The sequence below is a fragment of the Tasmannia lanceolata genome, unplaced genomic scaffold (genome assembly GCF_043159265.1).
Source record: "Tasmannia lanceolata isolate RefF3 unplaced genomic scaffold, GAP_Taslan_0.1 ptg000016l, whole genome shotgun sequence".
NCBI classification, from domain to species: domain Eukaryota; kingdom Viridiplantae; phylum Streptophyta; class Magnoliopsida; order Canellales; family Winteraceae; genus Tasmannia; species Tasmannia lanceolata.
Window position 1 is genome coordinate 6,961,440 of NW_027518693.1, and position 17,891 is coordinate 6,979,330.

The 17,891-nt window shown below is 39.1% G+C and overlaps 2 long non-coding RNA genes and 2 pseudogenes across 2 annotated transcripts; 2 read left to right on the forward strand and 2 right to left on the reverse strand.

Annotated features, from left to right (window-relative positions):
* The first annotated feature begins 1,405 nt into the window (after positions 1-1,405).
* Positions 1,406-1,497, forward strand: LOC143849220 (U6 spliceosomal RNA; annotated as a pseudogene).
* A 623-nt stretch (positions 1,498-2,120) lies between these two features.
* Positions 2,121-2,667, reverse strand: LOC143847996 (uncharacterized). The gene is made up of 2 exons (XR_013235260.1): positions 2,531-2,667; positions 2,121-2,435 (listed from the first exon to the last, which is right to left on the reverse strand). It is a non-coding gene; the product is annotated as an uncharacterized LOC143847996 (long non-coding RNA).
* Positions 2,668-8,024: 5,357 nt separating this feature from the next.
* On the forward strand, positions 8,025-8,116 carry LOC143849221 (U6 spliceosomal RNA; annotated as a pseudogene).
* A 601-nt stretch (positions 8,117-8,717) lies between these two features.
* LOC143847856 (uncharacterized) lies at positions 8,718-9,264 on the reverse strand. Its single transcript, XR_013235249.1, has 2 exons — positions 9,128-9,264; positions 8,718-9,032 (listed from the first exon to the last, which is right to left on the reverse strand). It is a non-coding gene; the product is annotated as an uncharacterized LOC143847856 (long non-coding RNA).
* Positions 9,265-17,891: the final 8,627 nt, after the last annotated feature.

Genomic DNA, 17,891 nt, shown 5'->3' on the forward strand with positions numbered 1-17,891 from the left:
TTTTGCCTTTATATATAGTAGTTAGATTAGATTAGATTTATGGTGCAAGCTGCCCCTCTACTCATTTTGTACTTTCCTAATAAAAAATAAAGGCTATCGTAATCTCAAAAGAGCTATCAACAAATAATAAAAGAAGGTTTTAATAAACTGAGGAGTGTTATTATAAAAGAGAAATTATATTATATGGTGCCCGACCGTCTCAAAATGTTTGATCAAACATCAATGGTGGTACCGCCCACAAGCGACTTAAGGGTCGGGCACCATGTAAAAACTCATTATCAAAATCAGGAGAGAGTGTATATCATTTCAGTTGGCTTTAATGATTTATGTACATGTTTGGCAACAGTGAAAAATTATTCCATGGAATAATTTTGGGCCCAACTGTTAGAGGTAGAGACTTTAGAAGGTCGGAGCGGATGGAGCATGAAAAATCCCTATACGAAATGGTGAAAATAAATACCCTGCTAAAATTTTGGTTTTATTTTTCCTGCTTTTTAGACGCCTTTTATGCTCCCATCACACCACACCCATACATAGCCGAACCTTATTTGGCAACAAAATGGGACGGGAAAACTTAGAGATTAATACGGTCCTCAACTCAACTCAACTCAACTAAGCTTTCCTCTCAAACTAGTTGGGGTCGGCTAATGAATCCTTTAGAAAATTTTCATGAAGAAGGTGAAAGGATCTACCCGGCTCAAGTTGACTAGAGATTAATACGATATTGGTTAAAACAATGTCGTAAAAAATGGAAACACAAAAAATTGCATTTAAAATTGGGAAATGACCCCCCCCCCCTTTTTTAACGGTTTCTGTGAGAATGTTTCACTGCTCCATTCACCCCCTTTAACGTTTTTCTTTGCATTTAAAACTTAACGAATAACGTTAAAGGGGGGATTTTATCCAGGGGAATATCTACAAAGTATAGCAGAGTAAAGTTGGAAAGTTTGCCAAAATTTTAGGGCTGCAACTCGGGTCGGGTTGGAGGAATCCTTTTATCCGACCCGACACGCGGAACCCTTTTTTCCAACCCGAACCCCACCTGACCCGAGTTCAACCCTAGTTTTCATGCTTAAAAAAAATCATAAAAAATGTCGGGTTGCCAAAACCTCAACCCGAACCCGACCCAAATTCAACCCTGGTTGGGAAAACTCAACACGAACCTGACCCAAACCGACTTGTTTTTTTTTTCGGGTTGATCCCGACCCAAGTTGCACCCTAACGAAAAAAGGGTTTAAGAAGTTCTCCTCTACGAGGGTTGCTAAGAAAACGGAATCCCATGCTGGGAAAAAGCATGGTGACAAGTGCACAAGAAGTAAAGAAAGAGCGCAAGTGTCCCCACAGAAAAAAAAAATCGTGAAAATAGCTAATCAGTAGGCTATTAAAGGGAGTATCACTTCAAAGTCTCTTGGGAGATCCAGTAAAATTGGAGTGATACAGAGAAGATTAGCATGGCCTGTGAATTGACACACAAATCGAGAAATGGAGTATTACTCCAAAAGCGTAACGTAATTTAATCTTTTATGCTTGAACACTCCCCCTCACATGAGTCTCTTCTCAACTAATAAGATAGTGATAAACTCAAATCTACCTAATTAATTACCTAATTAATGCATGTGCCGCTATTTACTAAAAGATAGCCATATCCTACTAATGCTCCATTGTGACCTGGTGGTCACGGGTTCGAGTCACAAAAACAGCTTCTCTGCAAATCAGGGGTAAGGCTGCGTAGATCTAAGCCCTCCCCAGACCCCACAATGGCGGGAGCCTCGTGCATTGTGCGACCCTTTTTTCTACTAGCAAATTAATAGATATTCATAAACCAATGAAATAAGCTATATATGAATTTAACAGGTAGAACTCACCATTGATAGCTAGCCATTAAGGGGAGGGTGCCCATGTCCTTACAAAGCCTACCCACATCTATTACTTTTCCGGTGTGGAAACTTTGCTTTCACGTGGAACCCCCAACACCCCCAACAGAGAGAGAGAGAGAGAGAGAGAGAGAGAGAGAGAGAGAGAGAGAGAGAGAGAGAGAGAGAGAGAGAGAGAGAGAGAGAGAGAGAGAGAGTGTTCCTAGCTAGTCAGGCAATACATTCTAAAATGAAACCATGGAAATGGAGTATAAGAAAAAAATTTCATCGATTCATTTCTAGATCGTCCATACAAGGCTTAGACCACTGATGACAGGAAAAAATTTCATCTATTCATTTCTAGATTGTCCATACAAGGCTTACACCACTGATGACATATCAAAGCCTTACAAAATAAAAGAAGAAGAAGAATAAATAAAAAATGATGATAACTCCTAGATTTGTCCCTTCAGTTATGTTGAGGAGGAGAGCCTTTTGGTTTGCCCGGCAGGGTCGGACCCCTTGCTACACAACTCATTTTATCAACACATTTGAACCCTGTTTCTTCTCCATCCATATTTCCTGAAAAAGATTCACATGAAAAATGATTTAAAATACTTTTCATTTGCATAGCGGAAGATAAGGTCCATTCAATTTTTTTGTGCCTCTCTTCTTACCTTTGTTATGATTATTGTCACTTGTGTAACTTCTGATACCCTCAATGATGTTGAGAGATCTTCTCTTCACCTTCTGCACGAGGTACTCCATGAATTTCAATTCTCTTTCTTTGGTAGAAGCTGAAGTGCTTATTTTCTGTGTCATGGGCGTTTATAAGGGCGATGGGTCAGCAGTCTGACATAGTTTTGAGTAATATTAAATTACGTAGTACACGGTCTTTGAACAAGTTTGAAGTTTGAATTGAACTGTACGAATTTCATAAGTCAAAGTACCCGGTCTAAGCTATGTTTCAATAAAATCAGTCATTGATATAGTTTATGTCATGTACAAACTAACTATGGTTCTGTGGGCAGAGTTACAAATGTTAACTATATTGGAACTGTTCGTTTAAGATTATGACATGCGATTGTGAGTGCCAAAATGAATATTAGACTTTAAATTTGAGTCTAATATTCGGTTAGGCACTCACAATCGCTTGTCATAATTTTAAACGAACATGGCCTAAGTAGTATTTGACTTGGACAAGCCCTTCCAGATTAATTAAACATTAAGGCCCTGTTCGATTGAGATTTTGCCTACCGATTGTGATTTTGAGTCCAATAATTGGTTTTGGAATCACAATTGGTTGCCATAATCTTAAAGGAACATGGCCAAATGAAGGATACTAATTGGTCATTTACCAGCTAATTAGAAAAGATTAATACAAAGATAAGAGTGTCATTATTAAAAACAAGGGGAATGTGAACGTTGATCTAGTGCATTACCACCAACCCGTACCATTTACCCGTTCCTATAACCAACAATGCTCCAATCCAGTCAATCAAGACTTCAAATATCAACGGTCAAAATGTAATAATAGAGAACTTCCTAAGAAGAAATCAGCAGTCAAAATGTAACAGAAGACTTCCTAAGCCTTCATTTTTCATTCTCCTCCATTTTCACTAATCTTCACTGAGGAAATCGCGCACTGAACAATCTAAAAAATCCTGAATCACTTCTACACTAATCCTCTTGAAATCAAAAAATACAGAACATTGATCTCTTTGCAGTTTTTAACTGAGTTTAGCTGATTCGACCAAGATTTAGAGCACAAACCCAGAAAATTAAATAGGGTTTTGATTTGTTTCTTCTTTTGATTTCTTAGTGATGTCAAATTAAAAAAGGGAGAGACCTTGGGAAAAGAGAATGGTCTGGTTGTTGGATTATGACTTTATTAGAGGAATAATTATTTTTTGGTGGGGAAGTAGGCATGGCTATAAGAGATTCTTTCATTTATTTGGGAGATTAATGTCAATATAATAAGCTTGCTTGGGATGCATCAGTGAAGACAGCAGAGTATTTATTCGTACTTATTTGAAGGAATCTTCATTTTGTGGGAGATCCATCTCCTTTTGTCAAACGATCGATTACTCCACAAGCTTAAGCTGTTGAAGATGATGTTATTTAATCTTTTATTCTTCAGCACTCCTCCTCGCGTGTGGCCCTCTGTTTAGGGTTGGCTTACACATGGCACATGTGGCTCCTCTTTTTGGGTTAGCCATTACATGTGGATTTATAAAATCAAGAAGTTTTGAGCCCAAACCTTTGCTCTGATACCATGTCAAACGACCAATAACTCCAAAAGATTATATTATGCCATCTCGAACACCTTAAGCTTTTTGAGCAATTGGTTGTTTCACACGAAAAGTTATCTTGTATTCAGATGATATTTTCTACTATCAATGAACTGTAGTGTATTAGAAAATGGAGTTTATAGAGTTCGTGCACATGTTCTTTCTTCAAAAAGTTCTGAATTTAATTTATAAGGCGGGCCCACCTATTTATGGAGACTTTTGTTAGAATATGTAAGATCCAACCATTAAATTTGGTGTAAATCTCACCGTTGGATCATCTTTGTAGTAGATTAGGCAAGTAGGTTGAATGGGGTAACCTAGCAATACTAGATTAAATTAGCAATTAGGCAAGTGGGTTAGAATATGTAAGATCCAACCATTGCTTATCAATCTGGACCCTCCACGTTGTGGGTCCTACCATTCGGCTATAACCAATACCCAAAGGCAGCCGGCCAAATCAACGGTCTCAATCATCCTAACTCGACCCACACTTTTTAATCATTATGATTAGTGTTTTGGAAAATGATATCCACACTCCTAATCCATGATATATAATGGGAAAACTTGGCTTGGCATGCCAACTCTTGCAAGCTATTTAAAACCATATAAAAGTTAATTTCTCTATAGCTTATAAGTTCAATCTTTTCAATATTGCCTTTTGCATTTTTAAAGCCGTAAATATTAGTAAAAAACGCATATGTTTTTTTTTCCCCTCATGAATCTTGCTTTCTTGTTTCTTGTTTTACTAGTAAAAATGCACGTGCTATCCATTTAAAATTGTACAAACCACATCATCATAGGTTGATCTAAACCGTCCATGTGATGGAACACAACATCAATAGGTTGTGCCCGTAAAATTATTTCTATAAGCTGATCCTAGCCCTCCAATCTATAGAGGTTTCCATGATTGTTGTTCCTCTTAAGGTGCCCATAATTCGTCAATATTTTTACACGTGTCATGCATTCGTAATGTCAAATTTCTGTAATTTAACCCGCACATAGTGAATAAGAAAAAGTAGTTGTTTCATCATCGTTAGGGGTGCAACTTGGGTGTCAACCCGACCCAATTCGGGTTGGGTTGGGTCGGGCTGACCCGATTTGATATGGTACCAATTGTTGACCACCTCAACTCAAGCCGGGTGGTTTTGGATTTTGAGAACCAATAGTGAGTCACCAATGATCAGTTTTTAACTCACAATCGATTCTCAAAATCCAAACCAAACAGGGACTAATAATTAACAAAGGGAAATATTATCCGTACTACTATATTTTGATGATCACACTCCTCACTTTATTCAAGTAAGGTATGGCCCGCACCATAGGATTATCCAAACCGCCCATTGTGGACTGTGGAGACTATTTCAATGTTGAAAAATAAAAACACAAATATACAGAACTTCTTCAAATGGAACCCAAATTCAGATTTTGGGTCGGGTTGGGTTGCCGGATAGCCAACCCAGACCCCACCCGATTTCCAATTGGGGTTTATTTTTCGCAACCCAACCCAACCCAACCCGATTTGCGAAAAAGCTTAACTCGACCCAACCCAAATTCGGGTTGAACCCAACCTGCGTGGGAACATCCAGGTAACAACGACGGTTTGAAATTATATATACTGCTAATGTCCTCACTACCATATTTTATAATGGCACTACTCACCGTATTTTGATGATCGCACTCCTCACTCTATTAAAATGTACGGTATGGCCCGTACCCTGTGTCGGTACTTTACGTACGTAGATTACGATTTTACCCTGAAATAATTTCTCATAGAGATAGATGTTAGATATTAGCAAAGGGGTTAATGGTAAAAGAGTAATGCTGACGTGTAAATCCCAGATAAGAAGAAAAGAAATTTCTTTTGGATGGGCCACTTCCTACATAGGTTGTGCCCCAAAAATAATTTTCATAGGTTGATCCGAACCCTCTGATCTATAGAGGGCTATAGGTTGATCTAAACCGTCCATGTGATGGAACACAACATCAATCGGTTGTGCTCGTAAAGCCATTTCCATAGGTTGATCCTAGCCCTGTAATCGATATAGGCTGATCGTAGCCCTCCAATCGATAGGGGTTTCCATAATTGTTGTTCCTCTCAGGTGCCCGAAATCCATCAATATTTTGCAAATGTCCTCCATGAGTAATATAAATTAGTTCTTCCGTCATTGTCATATGTCTTTGCTTATTCTTGGTAGTTTTTTCCCGTAATTGTCATAGACAGGTACCTGTGTCGGTACTTCTCGTATGTAGATTACGATTTTACCCTCAAATAATTTCTCATAGAGGCGGATGTTAGATATCAGCAAAGGGCTTAATGGTAAAATAGTAATGCTGACTTCTGTATCAAAAGGTGGGACACAAGCGGAAATAACGGGAAATGACATAAATGCCTTCACACGTGGGATACAATTGGAATTATGGCAGTGGGATACAAGCAGAAATAACGGCAAAGGGTGGAACACATTAACCCATCATTTTGCCTTTATATATAGTAGTTAGATTAGATTAGATTTATGGTGCAAGCTGCCCCTCTACTCATTTTGTACTTTCCTAATAAAAAATAAAGGCTATCGTAATCTCAAAAGAGCTATCAACAAATAATAAAAGAAGGTTTTAATAAACTGAGGAGTGTTATTATAAAAGAGAAATTATATTATATGGTGCCCGACCGTCTCAAAATGTTTGATCAAACATCAATGGTGGTACCGCCCACAAGCGACTTAAGGGTCGGGCACCATGTAAAAACTCATTATCAAAATCAGGAGAGAGTGTATATCATTTCAGTTGGCTTTAATGATTTATGTACATGTTTGGCAACAGTGAAAAATTATTCCATGGAATAATTTTGGGCCCAACTGTTAGAGGTAGAGACTTTAGAAGGTCGGAGCGGATGGAGCATGAAAAATCCCTATACGAAATGGTGAAAATAAATACCCTGCTAAAATTTTGGTTTTATTTTTCCTGCTTTTTAGACGCCTTTTATGCTCCCATCACACCACACCCATACATAGCCGAACCTTATTTGGCAACAAAATGGGACGGGAAAACTTAGAGATTAATACGGTCCTCAACTCAACTCAACTCAACTAAGCTTTCCTCTCAAACTAGTTGGGGTCGGCTAATGAATCCTTTAGAAAATTTTCATGAAGAAGGTGAAAGGATCTACCCGGCTCAAGTTGACTAGAGATTAATACGATATTGGTTAAAACAATGTCGTAAAAAATGGAAACACAAAAAATTGCATTTAAAATTGGGAAATGACCCCCCCCCCCCTTTTTTAACGGTTTCTGTGAGAATGTTTCACTGCTCCATTCACCCCCTTTAACGTTTTTCTTTGCATTTAAAACTTAACGAATAACGTTAAAGGGGGGATTTTATCCAGGGGAATATCTACAAAGTATAGCAGAGTAAAGTTGGAAAGTTTGCCAAAATTTTAGGGCTGCAACTCGGGTCGGGTTGGAGGAATCCTTTTATCCGACCCGACACGCGGAACCCTTTTTTCCAACCCGAACCCCACCTGACCCGAGTTCAACCCTAGTTTTCATGCTTAAAAAAAATCATAAAAAATGTCGGGTTGCCAAAACCTCAACCCGAACCCGACCCAAATTCAACCCTGGTTGGGAAAACTCAACACGAACCTGACCCAAACCGACTTGTTTTTTTTTTCGGGTTGATCCCGACCCAAGTTGCACCCTAACGAAAAAAGGGTTTAAGAAGTTCTCCTCTACGAGGGTTGCTAAGAAAACGGAATCCCATGCTGGGAAAAAGCATGGTGACAAGTGCACAAGAAGTAAAGAAAGAGCGCAAGTGTCCCCACAGAAAAAAAAAATCGTGAAAATAGCTAATCAGTAGGCTATTAAAGGGAGTATCACTTCAAAGTCTCTTGGGAGATCCAGTAAAATTGGAGTGATACAGAGAAGATTAGCATGGCCTGTGAATTGACACACAAATCGAGAAATGGAGTATTACTCCAAAAGCGTAACGTAATTTAATCTTTTATGCTTGAACACTCCCCCTCACATGAGTCTCTTCTCAACTAATAAGATAGTGATAAACTCAAATCTACCTAATTAATTACCTAATTAATGCATGTGCCGCTATTTACTAAAAGATAGCCATATCCTACTAATGCTCCATTGTGACCTGGTGGTCACGGGTTCGAGTCACAAAAACAGCTTCTCTGCAAATCAGGGGTAAGGCTGCGTAGATCTAAGCCCTCCCCAGACCCCACAATGGCGGGAGCCTCGTGCATTGTGCGACCCTTTTTTCTACTAGCAAATTAATAGATATTCATAAACCAATGAAATAAGCTATATATGAATTTAACAGGTAGAACTCACCATTGATAGCTAGCCATTAAGGGGAGGGTGCCCATGTCCTTACAAAGCCTACCCACATCTATTACTTTTCCGGTGTGGAAACTTTGCTTTCACGTGGAACCCCCAACACCCCCAACAGAGAGAGAGAGAGAGAGAGAGAGAGAGAGAGAGAGAGAGAGAGAGAGAGAGAGAGAGAGAGAGAGAGTGTTCCTAGCTAGTCAGGCAATACATTCTAAAATGAAACCATGGAAATGGAGTATAAGAAAAAAATTTCATCGATTCATTTCTAGATCGTCCATACAAGGCTTAGACCACTGATGACAGGAAAAAATTTCATCTATTCATTTCTAGATTGTCCATACAAGGCTTACACCACTGATGACATATCAAAGCCTTACAAAATAAAAGAAGAAGAAGAATAAATAAAAAATGATGATAACTCCTAGATTTGTCCCTTCAGTTATGTTGAGGAGGAGAGCCTTTTGGTTTGCCCGGCAGGGTCGGACCCCTTGCTACACAACTCATTTTATCAACACATTTGAACCCTGTTTCTTCTCCATCCATATTTCCTGAAAAAGATTCACATGAAAAATGATTTAAAATACTTTTCATTTGCATAGCGGAAGATAAGGTCCATTCAATTTTTTTGTGCCTCTCTTCTTACCTTTGTTATGATTATTGTCACTTGTGTAACTTCTGATACCCTCAATGATGTTGAGAGATCTTCTCTTCACCTTCTGCACGAGGTACTCCATGAATTTCAATTCTCTTTCTTTGGTAGAAGCTGAAGTGCTTATTTTCTGTGTCATGGGCGTTTATAAGGGCGATGGGTCAGCAGTCTGACATAGTTTTGAGTAATATTAAATTACGTAGTACACGGTCTTTGAACAAGTTTGAAGTTTGAATTGAACTGTACGAATTTCATAAGTCAAAGTACCCGGTCTAAGCTATGTTTCAATAAAATCAGTCATTGATATAGTTTATGTCATGTACAAACTAACTATGGTTCTGTGGGCAGAGTTACAAATGTTAACTATATTGGAACTGTTCGTTTAAGATTATGACATGCGATTGTGAGTGCCAAAATGAATATTAGACTTTAAATTTGAGTCTAATATTCGGTTAGGCACTCACAATCGCTTGTCATAATTTTAAACGAACATGGCCTAAGTAGTATTTGACTTGGACAAGCCCTTCCAGATTAATTAAACATTAAGGCCCTGTTCGATTGAGATTTTGCCTACCGATTGTGATTTTGAGTCCAATAATTGGTTTTGGAATCACAATTGGTTGCCATAATCTTAAAGGAACATGGCCAAATGAAGGATACTAATTGGTCATTTACCAGCTAATTAGAAAACATTAATACAAAGATAAGAGTGTCATTATTAAAAACAAGGGGAATGTGAACGTTGATCTAGTGCATTACCACCAACCCGTACCATTTACCCGTTCCTATGACCAACAATGCTCCAATCCAGTCAATCAAGACTTCAAATATCAACGGTCAAAATTTAATAAGAGAGAACTTCCTAAGAAGATATCAGCAGTCAAAATGTAACAGAAGACTTCCTAAGCCTTCATTTTTCATTCTCCTCCCTTAAGGCATTTCCATTTCACTAATCTTCGATGAGGAAATCACGCACTGAACAATCTAAAAAATCCTGAATCACTTCTACACTAATCCTCTTGAAATCAAAAAATACAGAACATTGATCTCTTTGCAGTTTTTAACTGAGTTTAGCTGATTCGACCAAGATTTAGAGCACAAACCCAGCAAATTAAATAGGGTTTTGATTTGTTTCTTCTTTTGATTTCTTAGTGATGTCAAATTAAAAAAGGGAGAAACCTTGGGAAAAGAGAATGGTCTGGTTGTTGGATTATGACTTTATTAGAGGAATAATTATTTTTTGGTGGGGAAGTAGGCATAGCTATAAGAGATTCTTTCATTTATTTGGGAGATTAATGTCAATATAATAAGCTTGCTTGGGATGCATCAGTGAAGACAGCAGAGTATTTATTCGTACTTATTGTAGACATCCCATTTTGACCAGACCCAAGTCCGCTGTATTTGTGCAAGAACCTATCCAATCAAAGAGTTAGGACCCCAATTTCTACCCTAAGCTAGGTTAGGATCCCCCATAGGTCTCCATAAAATTTCGTCGAGATTTGAGCGCGTTTACTCAGTGAACGAGCCGAGAGAAGGCGCGTAGTACAGACCAGAAGGAGGGTGATTCATCTGAAAAGGGGGCTGTCCAGGGAGGAAAAGGAGGTAATTATATCATTTCTTATGAAAAGGGGGGCGATTTATCCTGTGATGGGCGCGCCTGGATCTAATAGGACAAATCCAGCGGGCACGCCTCATCAAAATCCGCGCGCCTCATCCAGTGAGGGTGCGGATATCAGCTTTCATTTTTTTTTATAAAAAAGAAAATCAAAAGAAGAGGGGTACTGTTCATGGGTTGAGATTTTCGTTGAAAGGCAAAGACAGAGAGAGCGAGACGAGAGAGAAATTTGAGATTTCTTCCTTTGATCTTCGTCCACAGATCATTCTTCCGATCGATAGTCGGAGATCTGATCTCCGATCCGCAGCAAAGAAAGGGAGAGTTGAAGAGAGATTTGTCGGAAATTCGATTTCTCTCAGATCTCCTCCAAGCTTCAGATCTAAGATCCAAATCTCAGATCCGAAGTCCAAATCCTTTGATCTAAGGCTTAAAACCAGAAGGGAGTGTCAAGGAGGAGGAGATCTTCATTTTCGCTGAGAATCTGAGAGAAGGGAAAGAGGGAGCTCGCCGGCCTTCGCTTTCTCCGGCAATCTATGCCGGAATCCGGCAATTAGGTTTCTCTTTGATCGATCTCTTTGTTCTTCTTTTTCTCTATTCTTACTTTTAAAAGCTTTTTAAATCATAAAGCCCTAATCCTCTAGATCTCTTTTCCCCGATCAAGGTCCGATCAATTTTCCGAAGGGATTTCGTTTTCATTCTTTCAGTTTTTCCTCTTTGATTTTATCCTTAGCCTTGAATCCTAGCTCTTTCTCAAACCCTAGATCCATGACCTTATTGCTTGAATCTATGGCTTATAGTTGAGATTTGGGAGAGAGAGAGAGAGTAGATCTAAACTAGAAACCCTTGTCTGGAACTCTAAATCTCAGTTCTTCTTATTCTCCGATCAGATCTGCCGAATTCTGATCGATTTTCGATTTGGTTAGGATCTAATCATTCTCTGGCCGATCCAAGCAAATTCCGACCAATCTTCCGGTCTCTACATCAGATCTGGTGAATCCTTAATTTACATCAAATTGCAGCTTCATTTGAAGAAGGTACTCTTCATCATAATTCCATATTTCTTTATTGTTTTGATTTTTATATTTATTATCAGTGGTTAGGAATATGTTCTTGTTTTTATTATTATTTCTTTGTGTATGGACTCCCTGTGCAAGTTTTGAGGTTCATAAGATTGACATTTGAATGAAATTTGTTCATTAGTCCATAGAGCTTTGATTAAGAGAAGATAATTAGATTGTCTGAAGCTTTGATTATTATATCTCATGATTAAGAAGCAAAATCCTATCCTCAGTTCTAATTTCATTGGTATCTTTTATATTAAACATTTGGATGAGCATCAGGATAAAGTTTATCTTATATGATTTGAACCTTATGTGGCATGCCCAGGGAAGTAATGAATTATGATAATATTTTGACGCCTGTATCCTTTAGAAATTGTCTGTGTCATGAATTATGACTACCCTATGATCATGCTCATTCTTTGGCATTTCAGCCAATGTAGATTATGTAGTCCTTGGGAAATCAGTTATGTGCCTGTGGACGAAAGTCCATTTTTCTTCCTGTATCGGGATTGGGCATTGGGACTCATCTTCCTCAAGATCTGTACCAGACTGGCTATGTTGAATCATATGGCGTCCTTGGTGGATGAAAGTTGGAAAACAAATTTTCAAAGAGTGAGAGGCGATTATCTTCTCACGACTACGGGGGCTGTGGGCTTTGCGTGAGATTGTCATCCCCATCATGGTAAAGCTGCTGACATTCTTGTGTGTACCCTACATGTTGGCAAGGGGCTTGTTCCCTGCACTGGGCTACCCACTATTAGTTAATTTTGCCGTCTACCGGTTTTCCTGGCTGGGTTGCCTTTTCTTCAGCATTGGCTACTTCTGTGCCAAGAGATTCCATGTCTGGTTCACCAACCTTCACAACTCCATGCGGGATGATCACTATTTGATCGACTGTAGATTACATGACTTTGGAGAGGACACGGTGGAGAAGAGGAACAATGCTAAGATTGTTCTAGAGATGCGAGAAACTAGGGGGATGGATACTGGCCCGAGCCCACTCTTGCACAAGCAAGAGGCTGATGTTGGGCTGAGATTGATACATGCCGATGGCCAAAATCACCTACAAGGAGGTGCTGCTTAGCTGGGTTTTGCCATCCTGTGGCCACCGCCCCTTGTGACATCTTGTGGGTCCTGTCCAAAATTTAGAGGTTTCTCATTGTTTTGGGTGTGCATATGATACATATAGATGGTCTATAAAAAGAGAGTTTAACACCTACATTCCCACCTGAGATTCCAAGTCATAACCCCATCATTATGTGGCTTGTTCCAGTGAGCTTTGTGGTGTAAACCATAGGATAGAAAAATAATAATCTGTAGTCTATTATATCATGCTCCGACCGCTTTTCATTGTAACTTTATTGGATGTATTACTTGTTGCTGTATCATTTTTCTACCTGTAATGTCATTCTTAGTTTGAAATCATCATTCTATTTCTATAAGCCTTTAGTACAACTGCGACAAAATTGATGATATGAGAACAATAGTACTCCTTTCTAATTGTTGTTGATGTTGAATATTCCTCGTCATATACTTGCTCACATAAGACAATTTTTTTTTATAGAATGCAATGAGTACATTTCATTGAATTTGCATTGAATTTGTTTGGTTTCATGAAGGCAACTGATAATGAAATGTGTTTCTTTTACCCGACTTTGGTATTATATTACTGAAATCAAGTGAGATAGCTAAGTTTGTTAATATTCACATATATCATAGCACTGTCTACTTGCATTGTTTTCAGGTTACTCCTTAAATCTGCTGATAATTTTTGCCAACTAATACATCTATGTTGTGATGGTGGCATAGTAATAATGAGCCTGTTTACATTTTTTCATTCTCCCTGTTTATCAAGAAATGTGTACTTTGGTGATGTTAGCATTCTTTTGAGGTTAGTATATTATGTATTTGGAGGTTAGCTTAGAAGTCGAAGGACAGAGATAAGTTGGTGGGCTATGATGGCGATAGTCGGAGCCTCCCCTTTAGAAAGACAATTTAGGTCTCTATAGAGCTAACCCAGCTTCTTAGGACTTGCTCAGTCCAAGTAGCGTTCCTCTCATTTGTATAATAGAGTTGCTTAGTCTTTTAGATGCCTCTTAGATATTAGTAGCCCCATTCAGTGATAGGGCGATGAAGGCGCTAGCCCAAGCCCATCTTTAGGGGACTCGCTCAATCTAAGTAGCGCTCCCCTCTCTTGTTTAGTAGGCCTACTCAACCTTTCAGATATGCCCCTGTTACGCACTACAATTTGTATAAATTAGAATTATCATAATCTTTTGATTTCTTTTTTATATATATTCTCTTCTTATACTAAGCTTTGAGTTAGATTTTGAAGATGGTGATGAATGGATTATTCAGGTGAGATTATCTTGAAACTTTATCATACTTTCTTTTATTTCATTAGGCTACCCAGCGGCTGGTCTGGGCTAATTAATTTTATTTCAATAAATTGTTTAATTGAAGGAGGAAATCAGATGACTACTCTATTCGATCTTATCGACATGAGTACTGTCTGATTTCAAGGCGGTTTGTAGGAATATTATATGTGTATTGAAATCAGATGATTACTTTGGCATCATCTGATCTCGCTGAGTCCCCGTATTGGGGTTTGTGGTTGGCTTTGAAGTGTTTGATATTGTTTTTACTTTATTAGGCTATCCAGCGGCTGGTCTGGACTAATTCAATGTTGTTTATCATCTTATGATTGCTGTTCTTACAGATTGTGCACTCTTTAGTTGTAAATCATACTTTGCTAATACTTGATTTGTTTTTATAATAATTGAATGGAAATTTGAGGTTACCTGGTAGTTTTTTTCTTCTCTATTTTGATTAGACTAATGCAGTCTTCTATATTTCTTTTAGACTTTTTTTTTAGATACTAGAACCTGTACTAGGAGACATACTTTGTCTCGTTAGGCGATCCTCCTTTGGAGGCACGCCTCATTTGTAGCTTAATCTCGGGGGGATCACCTTGATCTTGATGGATAGTGTACCCATAGGAGGCATGCCTTGCCTCATTTATAGAGTTCTTCTCTAAGTTGTATCTCAGCTTATACCCTCGCTAGTTGGAGACCAACTAGGTCTGTTAGTTGCCTTTGTCTTTAATCATTGCCAGGACAATGATGGATGTACTGGGAGTCTTTCTTAGGAGACTTACTTAGTCTCGTAAGCACTCTCCTTTCAGGTGCTTTGATTAGAGAGTCTTTGACTCATTCATCCTTTAGATGGTGTTATTAGAGTGCGCCGTTTGGTTTTGGAAGAGCACCCTACTCGGCTTGGCTTCATACCCCTATCCTATATGGGTATCTGGTTGCACATTTGTTGCACCCTGATGGCTAGGTAGCTGTCCGGCCCGGTTGGGTGTTCTACCTTTGCCAAATGTGCACAAGGTCTCTTATTCCTTTTGCTTGTAAGTTTCTCCTTAGTCGATAGTCCATTCGCATAGGAGTCGGCTTTGATTAGAGAGTCTTTGACTCATTCATCCTCTAGATGGTGTTATTAGAGTGTGCCGTTTGGTTTTGGAAGAGCACCCTACTCGGCTTGGCTTCATACCCCTATCCTATATGGGTATCTGGTTGCACATTTGTTGCACCCTGATGGCTAGGTAGCTGTCCGGCCTGGCTGGGTGTTTTACCTTTGCCAAATGTGCACAAGGTCTCCTTTTCCTTTTGCTTGTAAGTTTCTCCTTAGTCGATAGTCCATTCGCATAGGAGTCGGCTTTGATTAGAGAGTCTTTGACTCATTCATCCTCTAGATGGTGTTATTAGAGTGTGCCGTTTGGTTTTGGAAGAGCACCCTACTCGGCTTGGCTTCATACCCCTATCCTATATGGGTATCTGGTTGCACATTTGTTGCACCCTGATGGCTAGGTAGCTGTCCGGCCTGGCTGGGTGTTTTACCTTTGCCAAATGTGCACAAGGTCTCCTTTTCCTTTTGCTTGTAAGCCTCTCCTTATTCGATAGTCCATTCGCATAGGAGTCAGCCTTGATTAGAGAGTCTTTGACTCATTCGCCTTTTAGGTGATGTTTTAGAGAGCCTTTGACTCATTCACCTTTTAGGTGGTCTTTTAGGAGAGTCTTTGACTCATTTGCCTTTTCGGTGGTTTTCTAGAGTCTTTGACTCATTTATCTTTTAGTTGGTGTTATTGGAGTCTTTGACTCGTATTCCTTTTCTTTTAGAGAGTCTTTGACTCATATATCCTTTAATTGGTGTTAGTGGAGTCTTTGACTCGTATTTTCATCTCTTTTAGAGAGTCTTTGATTCATTTATCCTTTAGTTGGTGTTAGTGGAGCCTTTGACTCGTGTTTCTTTTCCCTTAGAGAGTCTTTGACTCATTTATCTTTTAGCTGGTGTCATTGGAGTCTTTGACTCGTGTTTCCGTTTTTAGAGAGTCTTTGACTCATCTGTTTCATTTGCAAGTATTATTAGAGAGTCTTTGACTTTGTTATCTCATTTCAGTGTTATCAGTTGCTCCTATTTGAGAGTCTTTGACTCGTTTATCCTTTAGTCGCTTTTATTAGAGAGTCTTTGACTCACTTATTCTTCAGTTACTGTCATTAGAGAGTCTTTGACTCATTTGCTCTTATAATAGTATTATTAGAGCATAGTTTCCCCTCAACACCCTAGGGTTTGTCCCTAGGATGTTGTTTTGTATATTCCCTCCGGTCTTTGGCCAAAAGGGTGAAAACATAAAAAATAATTGATTTGCTGTAAGTGTTTGATAGTTAGAGAGTTCGTTTCGAACTACGTTGGCTTGATCCTCTTCCGAGGTACGTAGTGCAGCTTGGGATTTACATCCCAAGTCCAGCCAAACTTTTTTTTGTAAATAAACATTTTAAACCTTCTTAAAAAACCTTTAAAATCTTGTTTTCAAAAGATCTTCCTCTAGAGTTAGGAGTTTCTCCTAGATAGAGAGTTTTAGAGTTAGGGTTTTTCTTTTGATAGGTTGTTTGGTTGTTTGTTTGCTGTGTGCTTGTTTTAGAGTTAGGGGTCTGTCCTAGAGTTATAGGAGCGCCTCCGTCCGGTCAGTCGGCGATACACATCGCCGAGTGATGACTAGAGTAGGATACGCTAGTCCACCTTTGGTTTTTCTTAGAAAATACAGCCTAGTTATACATAGGTTGTAGGAACCACCTGCATTAGCTTAGGGCTAATCTGCATTTAGTTAGGGCATATAGGGTGTCCTAAAATCCACAATTCACTGGAATTTAAATAATCGTACAATAAACTTTAATAATTGGTCCGGTCTTTTAGATCGAGTCTAGGATAGAGGTCTAGGTGTCTTAGGCATCCTAGCTTAGAATAGGCGCGAAGAACTACGTTGCCTTGATTCTCGTGGAGGCGGGGATACATAGGCTTCTTTGGATGAATACCAGACCATCCGAGGACTCGGGCTAATAATTTAGAGTCTTAGGATTTATTATGTTGTTATTACATGTTTTGATGTGTTTTCTTACTTTCTCGTACTGATCCTATACCTTTTGCTGTGGTTTGCATGTGTTTGCACATCAGAACTTAGACACCCTTTAGGTTTGTCACTCATAACCTAGCTGTGCTTAGGTGGCACATTTTTCATTTTATTTTATGTGTTTATTATCTTTATCCTCAGGAAATGCATGCTTAGGTAGACGATTCTTGAGGATTGTTCCCATTTCAGATGATTTTTGTCCAAACTTCTTTGGAGTTAATAATAAATGGCATAAGAGACCAAGTGCTTGCACTCGGACGAATCGGGGGTGCTCTCAGACCTTCCCCATTCGTAACCAGGCACGAACCCATATATATTTCTGGTTATCCATTGCACAGAGGATTTGATTTTAGGGTTCCATGGCATATCCATGGATGGCGACTCTGAGTTTATTTCAGGTATGTCTCGGTTTCGAACCTCGGTTCCGGATCGAGACATATTTCTTTCTTTTATATCGCCACTCGTGCTATGCTATGAGGGTGGCATCCGTTTTGAGAGTTCCTTGGTAGAGCTCTCCTTCACACGTGGATGATCCGGATGGTGTGGGGACCAGTTCCCTCGCCGCCTATCTCGGATCGGGGTCCACAGGCTGGCGACTCTGCTGGGGAGTTCTTG